We start from the raw sequence: 10,353 nt of genomic DNA, 5'->3' as shown, positions 1-10,353 counted from the left end.
GACCCACTTGATCCCAGCTGCCTATGAATGGCATATGCCTCCTTCTTCCTTTTGACCATGGCCTCAATATCAAGAGTTCCCTCCTTCTACCAGCCTTACCCTTCATTCTAAGAAGAATGTGCTCACCCTGAACCCTAATTAACACCTTTTTGAAAGACTCCTACTTATCAGCTGTCCCCTTGCCTGCAAATAGGCACCCCCAATCAACTTTTGAAAATTCCCGTCTAACACCCTCAAAATTCGCCTTGCCCCAATTTAGAATTTTAACTTTTGGGCCAGAACTATCATTCTCCATAGCTATCTTAAAATTAATGGAATTATGGTCACTGGTCCCAAAGTGATCCCTCACCAACATTTCCGCCCTTCCTTAATCCCCAAGAGGAGGTCAAGTTTTGCCCCCACTCTAGTTGGGCCATCCACACATTGAGGAATTCTTCCTGAATGGCGCTGCAATCTCAGAGGTGCAGGCCGTGTCTGAGAAATTAGGTCCCGCCCATCTCAGTTGCAGCATGGATCCCGGCGTGCTATTCCATGAGGTGATCCAAGTGCCAGTGGAACCAGTCCCAATTCTCCGCCGGCAGGAGCACTTAGACTCCGGAATGAAGAATCCCAGCCCCTAAGACTGAAAAGCAATAATTAGGCTGCACATCTTATACAGCAGGTAAAAAATATCTCATTCATAGTTTAAATCAAAGAAGGTATATTCCCCCCTAAATTTTCCTCTCTTTTCACCTCACCACCTTGAAATTTTACCATAAAACTAAGTTTTTCATTCCCTCTCTCAATATTTCTTCTTTTGGCTCAGTGTTAATTTTGATTTTATTACTTTCTTTTGAAAGGATCTAAAGGTACCATTTTGATTAAATTGATGCTTCATGTAACAGCATAATCTTGCAATCTGATTCTGATTCTTGTGAACGTTTAATTAGAATTGTTAGGTCCTTAGTAAGGTCATGGCATAAGAGGTTTCAAATAACATGATTCATTTGTTATCCTCATCTAACTATAATATTTCACTGAAATAGGTAGAATGTTACGCTAAAAATAAATGCCTCTGATTTTCTGACTGTCAGCACATTTGAATTTTATATTTGTGGAGTTCGACTGGATACTTTTAGAAAGACAAGCCAAAGTCAATGGAGTAGCACTGAGTGAATATTTTGGAAAGCCAAACAGAGATGTAGATTTACATCTCCCCGTGTCTGCGTGGGTTTCCTCCGGGTTCTCTGGTTTCCTCCCACGGTCCAAAGACGTGCAGGTTAGATGGATTGGCCATGCTAAATTGCCCCTTGGTGCCCAAAAAGGGTAGGAGGGGTTATTGGGTATGGGGAAGTGAGGGTATAAAGTGGGTCGGTGCAGACTTGATGGGCCGAAAGGCCTCCTTCTGCACTGTGTGATTTCTGTTCTATGTTCTATGTTTACAACACAAGATAACAGTGAGCTTAATCATAGATGAAGTGCTTCATATGTAAAGTACCCTTTCAAAAAATGAGTTGCAGATTCATACTATCCTCTGGGTGAAGAAATGTTTCCTCATGCCCCCTCTAATCCTTTTACCAATCGTTTTAAATCTATGCCCCCTAGCCACTGACCTCTATGCTAAAGTATATAGGCCCTTCCCTTCTACTCTATCCGGGCTCTCAATATTTTGTACATCTCAATCAGATCTCCCCTCAGCAATGCCGTCGGGAGTCTGAAGTTCCAGGTAGGGTCACGCATGACGGTAAGGTCAGAGCGGAGGAACTAGACAAAGTGCCACCGCCGACGAGAGGTGATGGATACAGGACAGTGAGATGTGGCAGTCCCAGGTTTTGGACCGGCGTACGGGCGGTAGAGTTTGATTCAGTCATCTCGCTCTTGGAATACAAACAGGAGAACATTTTGGCAGCTTTCTTCATTACTTAGCAGCTCTCTTCAGGATCCACTCTGCTCGCCCCGCAAGGGGAAAGGGCTCAAAAAGGTGAGCTGACAATAGTCTGTAACATCCCCAACCTGGCTGGAAAACCACATCCAGCAGACTCATCTACCCGCAGTCCGAAAATCAGCCTCAAACTGAATTTCAGAACCTGGAATTTATGAACCCTCATGGATAATGAGCAAAATAATAGACTGGAACGGTGAACTGCCCTTGTTGCCCGTGCGCTCAGGCACTTCAGCATGGATGCCACTGTCCTGCAAGAGACCCGAAGAGCAGGCGACGGGCAGCTAAAGGAAGATGCCGATTGTTACATCTTCTTCTGGAGAGGCAAACCCAAGGATCAGCCCAGGATGCATGGAGTTGGTTTCACCATCAAGAACAAACTCGTCAACCGATACTCAGAGTTCCCTGTCAGCATCAACGAGCGCCCTATGAACTTTCGCTTACAACTTGCCAAGAACCAACAAGCAATGGCCATGAGGGCCTATGCCCCAAACCTTGATGCCAATGATTAATCCAAAGAAGGTTTTTATTCCACCCTGGACAGCTGTGATTCCTGCCCTGTGAGTGGGTCCCCGTTGGCGGCTGACTTCTCGAGTGTTCAGGCCTGGATGGGTGCATCTGCTGCTCGGGTATCCCAGGTAGCATGGTGCTGCCTTCTTCTGCCCGCTGCCTGCCAGATGCACCAGGGACAGGAGGGGATGGGAGTCTGAGGTGCTGCGGTATTCCGGCATCTCCCCTGCGGGAGTCACCGACACGGACCCCAACACCTCCTCCTCCTTCGGGGTGACCAATGGGACAGGGGTTGGTGCCAAAGGCACAGTGCTGCCCACTCACCCTGGCCGCCCTGAGGATACTGTGCAGTTTTTTCCAGCACTGTTAGCTGGTCCGGACAGTGTTGCTGACTGAGCTCACCGCCTCTGCCACCTGTGCCCTGGCATGGCCAACAACGGCGGCTGGAAGCCTCCTTCATGGTCCGGGGTACCGGGTCAACCAGCACTCCTCCACCACGTCCAGAAGGGTCTACAGCTTGGCGTCCTTGAAACGGGGTGCCGCTCTCCTCGCTGCCATGTTGTTGACTGGGGGGGTGACATATGTATATATGGCTGCAGCTTGTCAGCCTCCTGAATGTCAATCGCGAAACCGACGAATCCTGCACCCTTTCTCATTGGAATCGATTGTGTTCCACGTGGTGCCGGTGCTAGCCCCTTAACAGTAGCTGAATTGGTCCAGGTACAGCGCCAGTTTTGCTGTTATGGAACTCCACGAATCCTGCACCGGTGTCAATACTTAGTCTCAGAAATGGAGAATTCCGCCGATGAAGAATGGAAAAAGCCGCAGGAGTGAACGGGATTCCAGCGGACATTTTCAAACTTGGAAGAGTGGAGATTACCCGTCATCTCCACCAGCTATTGCTGAAAATCTGCGATAAAGAAAAAATTCACGCCAACCTCAAGGATGCCATTGCTACCATCTTCAAGAAAGAAGATAAAGCAGACTGCGGGAGCGACAGAGGAATCTCCCTATTCTCAATTGCTGCAGGCTCATCGTCCAAATCCTCGCTAGCCGCCTTCTTCCAGTCTCTGAAGAATTCCTTCTGGAATGTGGCTTCCAACCAAATCGTGGAACAGCGGACATGATTTTCGATGCCCAGCAACTTCAAGAGAAATGCAAGGAGGAACATCAAACACTCTACATGGCCTTCATCGATCTGACCAAGGATTTTGACTCAGTCAGATGGGAAGTGCTGTGGAAGACCTTGTCAATGGCCGGCTGTCCAGGGAAATTCATCAACATCGTCCGATTCCTCCACCACAAGTTGGCAGCGACAGTCTGATGCACGATCAATTGCACAAAGACGAGAGTTGGACCCAACTGAGGCTTTATTGCTCTAAGATGCGTGGCTTCCCACAGCAGCTGGCGAAATGGCTGTAGCATGGAGGACACACACATTTATACTCCGGAGTCAGCAGGCAGGGACTACCGATGTACCTGTAGTACAGGTCCTCCCATACATCACCTAATATAGGTGCAACAGTGGTTTGCCACACAGTCATTACCGACAGAAATAAGATAGAAACCTTTGAGCTCAAGGCTGGAGTCAAGCAGAGATGCCTCATCATCCCCACCCTTTTCTTTATATTCATCGCCACCACCCTCCACCTTGTGAAAAGCAAACTTTCCAGTGGAGTGGACATCGTCTACAGGGTGGACGGGAAACCTTTCAACTCAAACGGCTGAAATCCAAGAAGAAAATGACACTGACATTGCTCCTAGACCTTTAGTGTGCAGATGACATCGCCATCGCCACTCGCTCAAATGAGAATCTCCAAGCCATGCTTGCCACCTTCTTGGAAGCTAACCAGCCTCCATCTCAAGAAGGCTCAAGTCCTTTACCAATCCGCTCCAGAATAAGATCTGGTCTCTCCCTCCATCAAGATTAATGGAAAAACCTTACCAAACGTGGAACATTTCCCATATCTGGGGAGCCACCTCTCCTCTAAGGCTGACACCAATGCGGAGATCCAACACCGTCTCCAATCCACAAGCATCTCCTTCGGACAGCTAAAGATGAGAGTCTATGATGGCCGCAAGATCCGTGCTGACAACAAAATCCTTGTGTCCAAGGCAGTTGTCCTCCAAACTTTTCTAACGGCTCAGAAACCTGGACTACATACAGACGCCACCTCAATGCTGTCTGAGATGGATTCTCTGCATCAACTGGGAGGACAGGTGTACTAACATCTGTGTCCTTGAAGGAGTCAAGAGCACCAGCATCGAGGCCATGATCATCCTTAACCAACTCTGCTGGGCTGGCCATGTGCTTAGGATGTCAGAGTCTCGACTTCCAAAGTAAATCTTCTTTACCCAGCTCAAGGGAGGCTTCCAAACAAGAGGAGGGCAAAGGAAGCACTTCAAAGATACCCTGAATGCTTACCTAAAGAAATACAGTAAGAAGTCTTACAACACCAGGTTAAAGTCCAACAGGTTTGTTTCGAATCACTAGCTTTCGGAGCGCTGCTCCTTCCTCAGCTGTGCTCCGAAAGCTAGTGATTCGAAACAAACCTGTTGGATTTAACCTGGTGTTGTAAGACTTCTTACTGTGCTCACCCCAGTCGAATGGCTCCACATCATGGCTAAAGAAATACAACATCGACGCCAACGCCAATACTTCCTTTCTGTAATGGAGTGATCGAAACTGCAACTAGTACTGCAAATAGTACAGTCCAAGTGATAGTCTAACTAATGTTTATGTAGGGCCAGCATAATCTCCCTCTTCTAAAATTCTATACCTCTGCAAATAAAGGAAAGGATTCCATATTCCTTCTGAACCACCTGATCGAACAGTCTGCCTTCAGGGATCTCTGGACATTCATTCCAAGATCCCTCACTTCCTCTACACTGCTCAGTATAAATGAGCAATCCTTTGCCTTGTCTGACCTCTCACACCTCTCTGGCGGATTGAATTCCGTTTGTTCATTTTCTGCCCACCTGAACAGTCCATTAATATCTTCCTGACGTCTCCATCTGTCCTCCTCACTGTCAACCATGCGGCAACTTTCTGTGACGTCTGCAAACTTCTTGATCATTCCTATTATGTTACGGCCAAATTGTTAATATTTACCACTAAACACGGGAGACCTTGTACTGAGCCCCGTGGAACCCCACATGGGGAAACACAACTCTCTAGACTTTAGAAGAATGAGGGGAGATCTAATTGAGTTAGACAAGATGCTAAAAAGCATGAATAAAGTAGATGTGAGCTGATGTTTCCGCTTGTTGGGCATTCTAAAACGAGAGATCATGGGAGGGATTCTCTGACCCCCGCCAGGTCGGAGAATCACCGGGGGGAGGAGATGCTGGCTGCCGAATTCTCCGGCGCCTGGGTTTTGCCAGGGGTGGGAATCTGCTGCACCAGTCGGCGGCCGCTGGCAGCCCCCCCCCCCCCCCCCCACCCCCGGGCGATTCTCCACTCCACGATGGGCCGAGCGGCCGCCTATTTTGGCCGGTCCCGCCGGCATAAATCAAACCAGGTCCGTACCAGCGGGACCTGGCTCTGTGGGCGGCCTGCGGAATCCTCAGGGAGGCGCGAGGAGATCCATCCCAAGGGAGTGCCCCCACGGTGGCCTGGCCTGCGATCGGGGCCCACGATCCGCGGGCGGCCTGTGCCATGGGGGCACTCTTCTCCCTCCGCGCCGGCCATTATAAAGCTCCACCATGTCCTCCGCGGAGATGAACCCCCCCAGCGCATACCAAGGTACAGTGAAAAGTATTTTTCTGCGAGCAGCTCAACAGATCATTAAGTACATGAAAATAAAGTAAAAGAAAAGAAAATACATAATAGGGCAACAGTAGGTACACAATGTAACTACATAAGCACGGGCATCGGGTGAAGCATACAGGGGTGTAGTGTTAATGAGGTCAATCCATAAGAGGGTCATTTAGGAGTCTGGTAACAACAGGGAAGGGGCTGTTCTTGAATCTGTTCGTGCGTGTTCTCAGACTTCTGTATCTCCTGCCCGATGGAAGAAGTTGGAAGAGTGAGTAAGCCGGGTGGGAGGGGGGGGGGTCAACACTGGTGGGACACTTTGGGTTGGATTCTCTGATTTTCAGGCTATGTCCTGACGTCGGCATGGCAACCGTATCGTTTTGCAACCGAACAATCGGCACAAAATGGCCACCGACACTCTGTTTGGTGGGGGGTTAGCAGGCAGGCAGCGTAGAGCACACGGCTCTAGCTGCCGATACGGCCGGAGAACTGCTGGGTCCATGGCCGGGCATGTGCTGATGGCGGCCTGCAGCGGCCGCGCCATTCAACATGGTGCCGGCCACGCACGGACCCGGCCTGCCAAATAGTGCCCTCCCTTTGGCCAGGTTTGTGACCCCTGGACCACCCCCCAACAGTGCCCCCAGCCCCTGCTAAAGTCCCCCCCCTGCCCACAGATCAGCTCTCCCCCGACTGTGGCGGCGCTGGACTGAGTCCGCAGCCGCCACACCAAGTACCCGACAAAAAATAACATGAGTGACCCACGCCACCGGGAACTCAGCCAGTCGGGGTCGGCGCATTGGGGGGAGGGCCTCAGGTAACGTCCTGAGGCCGTCAATATGGTGTGCGATGTACTCCTCGAGTACGCAGGTTTGGATGGGGCGAAGCATTATGAAAGAGACGCCGCCCCCGATTTTGTTGCAATGGCGATTCTCCTGCTGAACACGGTTTTGGCGTCGGAGAGCGAAAAATCCCGCCCTTTGTTTTAATACCTTTCATAGAGGTGCAAAATTTAATCCTAAAATAAGACACTAAAACTGATGCAAGTTGTTATCCACGCTCCACTCTCTGTGTTTAACTAAGAATAAACAATTATAAATATAGATTTGATTTTTAAATTATGGGAGTAGTTTTAACCTTCGTCACCCAGTGCAAAACTGACACAATCAGATGGACCATCAGTTTTTATCACTGACTGATTTTATTTTCATTAAAAAATGAGCGGCCAATATATTAATTTCCTATTGGGCAAATTAGGTTAAAATGTAACCAGACTATAAATACATATCGTGTGTGCTCCATGTTACAGAACTGTGTGAGAACGAAAGAAGATTTAATATCAAAGAGATCACTGGTTCCAGGCTCAGCAGAAAAAAATTAATAGCAAAATTAATTTTCCGTTATTTTTCTGCTGAAGTATTTAGACTAATTTTTTTAATGTTGCATTAACCCTACTGAGGAAAAGTACATATAAAATGTCCATGTGACAGATCTTGTGAATGGCATTACTGCCTGCTTTGTAATTGTTTAATTATCTCTGACATATTACTGTCTAGCTCTCTCGGTTTGGATAATTCAAACAGACTGCAGGATGATTATTCACCCTTTCTGAATGTAAAACCCACTTGACAATACAGAACATTGTAAAGCGACCAGCTACCTTGACTACTGAATCTTTTATCTGCTTTTTGCAGACATCTGTAACAGGACAGCAGACTAGCAGTAATGACGCTCACTTCTAACCGACAAAGAAAGGGGATCCTTTCATCCTTGAATTTAATTACTATTAAATAAAAAGAAAGCCTCTATTGTTTTCCCCGAAGCAATTCATTTCCTTTTGTGCAAATGTTGAACTCATGCCGAATTTATTTCCCTAATTCATTTAGACATTTGTATTCATTAGTGACATTACTCCCACCCCCTTGTGATTTATCAATCAAAACAGTCCAGAAATGTACCAAACTCCTATTCCTTACGCTCTGCCACAGAAAGCTTCTGCTCAAAATATGTATTTGTATAGACAAGGCATAACGCAAGCATGATTTAAAATGCCGCAAGACTGTGAGAGCAGCCTCCTCCAACGCCATCCTTGGGGAAGTCCGGTCTCACTAGTAAGACAAGCCAATGAGAAATTGCGGCAGAGTGGCATACAGCTCAATATCGCCACGAGAGCTTGTGGAGTCTCATGGCCAACAGTGCCAGTGGAATGGAAGTCCCGATGGGAAATAAACAACATATCCAACTTGCAGCCACTTGCGAAGAAGGGCCCCAAGCTCGGAAGGACAGAACATGAGTGTGCTCTGCGTGGAAACATCAGAAGATGTCTGATTGCCACATCAACTACACGCATGTGCAAATCATTCTGCACGAGGAACCCCCACCCAATACGAACATATGATATTATGAAACAGGAGCAGAAGTAGGCTATTTGGCCCCTCAACCCTGCTCACCCTTCAATAAGATCATGGCCCAATATGGGACAACAATCTAACTAGCAGGTGAGGTTTTTTTGACCTGTGGCAAAACTTTGTGGCAGTATTTGTGGATTGTGATTGGAACTCTATTGGCGAGTGTAATAACCCCCACGAGGCCCATAGGGACGACCTGATTGATCTCCCATGTAGCTCATGGAATACGAGCTTCCCCACTGAGGGGCGAAGACCAGGATGGGAACCAATATCTTCAGATGGTCCCGGCTGGTGATAGAGGTGCTGCTCACCACTTTGCAGCCTTGCGTTTCTTTACTGAATACACCACTGAATTTAAATCCTTCTCGGGACTCCTGTGATTGTAATACTGACGACGGGGAGGAAGGGAACTACAGGCTGCGATTCTGGATGTCCAGACCATGGTTGAATCTCACTACAAGGGAGCAAGGTCAGAACAAATTTTAAAATGCTGCTCTTTGGCAGGCTTGATGCTTTTGACATGAGCATAAAAGACTGGGCCCAGTATGCAAATCGCGCGCACAGATGCCTTGAGCCGCTTCCATTGCTGACATGCTCCCACCCCCACCCCGAGTCTCCACAAGCGGCAGTCAAAGTTGTGGTGATATGCATCACTGTAAATACACAAGGGGTTAATGTATATACACTAGGACACTGTAAATACACAAGGGGTTAATGTGAACACACTGCACCTAGCTAGACACTAGAGGGAGCACCAGAGACATAACACACAGACAGTCAACCAATAGGCCAGTAAGATGGGACACGACCAATGGGCATTCACGACACACACAGAGGTGACACTACCACAGGAGGGCATTACTCCAACCCATATAAAAGGACACAGCACACATGATCTTCCTCTTTCCAGTGGAGAAACTTAGTGAGTACACAGTGTTGATTTGAAAGACATCAACCCACCATCTGGATTGTAGCAGACTGGTTCGTCAGTCTGAGTAGCTATGGCACGATTAACAGGAGAGTCGAATCCAAGTAGGAGAATCGTTAACAGTTTAATAAATGAGTTAAAGCTATCGCCAAGTCTGAACATTCCTTTGTTAGAGTGCACATCAAGAAAGCAGCTTATGCTAGGTCAAGAGCACAACAAAACAAAAGTCATATTGGCCTTGAATTTTATGGACACCTTGCCGGTCGCAGATTCTTGAGTGGACGCAAAAGGACCCAACCTGAGCGAAGTTGGGCCACACCATCCTGCACACCATCTTCTGGCCCCACGCCAAGGCAGGAAGGCCATATTGTGGAACTGTTTGTGGAATCTCCACAAAGGACATTCGGGAGTGTCCAAGAGGAAGATGCTCGCCAGGAGTTACGTATGGTGGCCGGGACTTGATGACGAATCGAGAAGTTACTGCAGCAATGCATTGCATTTCAGGAGCATCAAAAGCTCCCCCCAGCAGTGTCTCTTCACCCCTGTGAGTGGCCAGGCCGACCCTGGGTCCGATTGCATGCCAACTTCGCCAAACCTTTTCAAGGCTCGACATTCCTGCTAATCGTTGATGCTCGCTCAAAATGGTTGGGCGTTTGCCCGAGGCTGTCCACCACTTCGAGGGCTAACGTTGAGAAATTGCACCTCTAATTCAATACCCATGTAATCTCTTTACATATTACGGCACCCCTTTTGCCAGTGCAGAATTCTCACAATTCATGAAGTTGAATGGGGTAACACATTCGGACCGCCCTGGACCAGCCCTTTACAAATG

The sequence above is a fragment of the Scyliorhinus canicula genome, chromosome 9, assembly GCF_902713615.1.
Source record: "Scyliorhinus canicula chromosome 9, sScyCan1.1, whole genome shotgun sequence".
Lineage (NCBI taxonomy): Eukaryota > Metazoa > Chordata > Chondrichthyes > Carcharhiniformes > Scyliorhinidae > Scyliorhinus > Scyliorhinus canicula.
The sequence above is the reverse complement of the archived record's forward strand: the minus strand, read 5'-3'. Positions refer to the sequence as shown.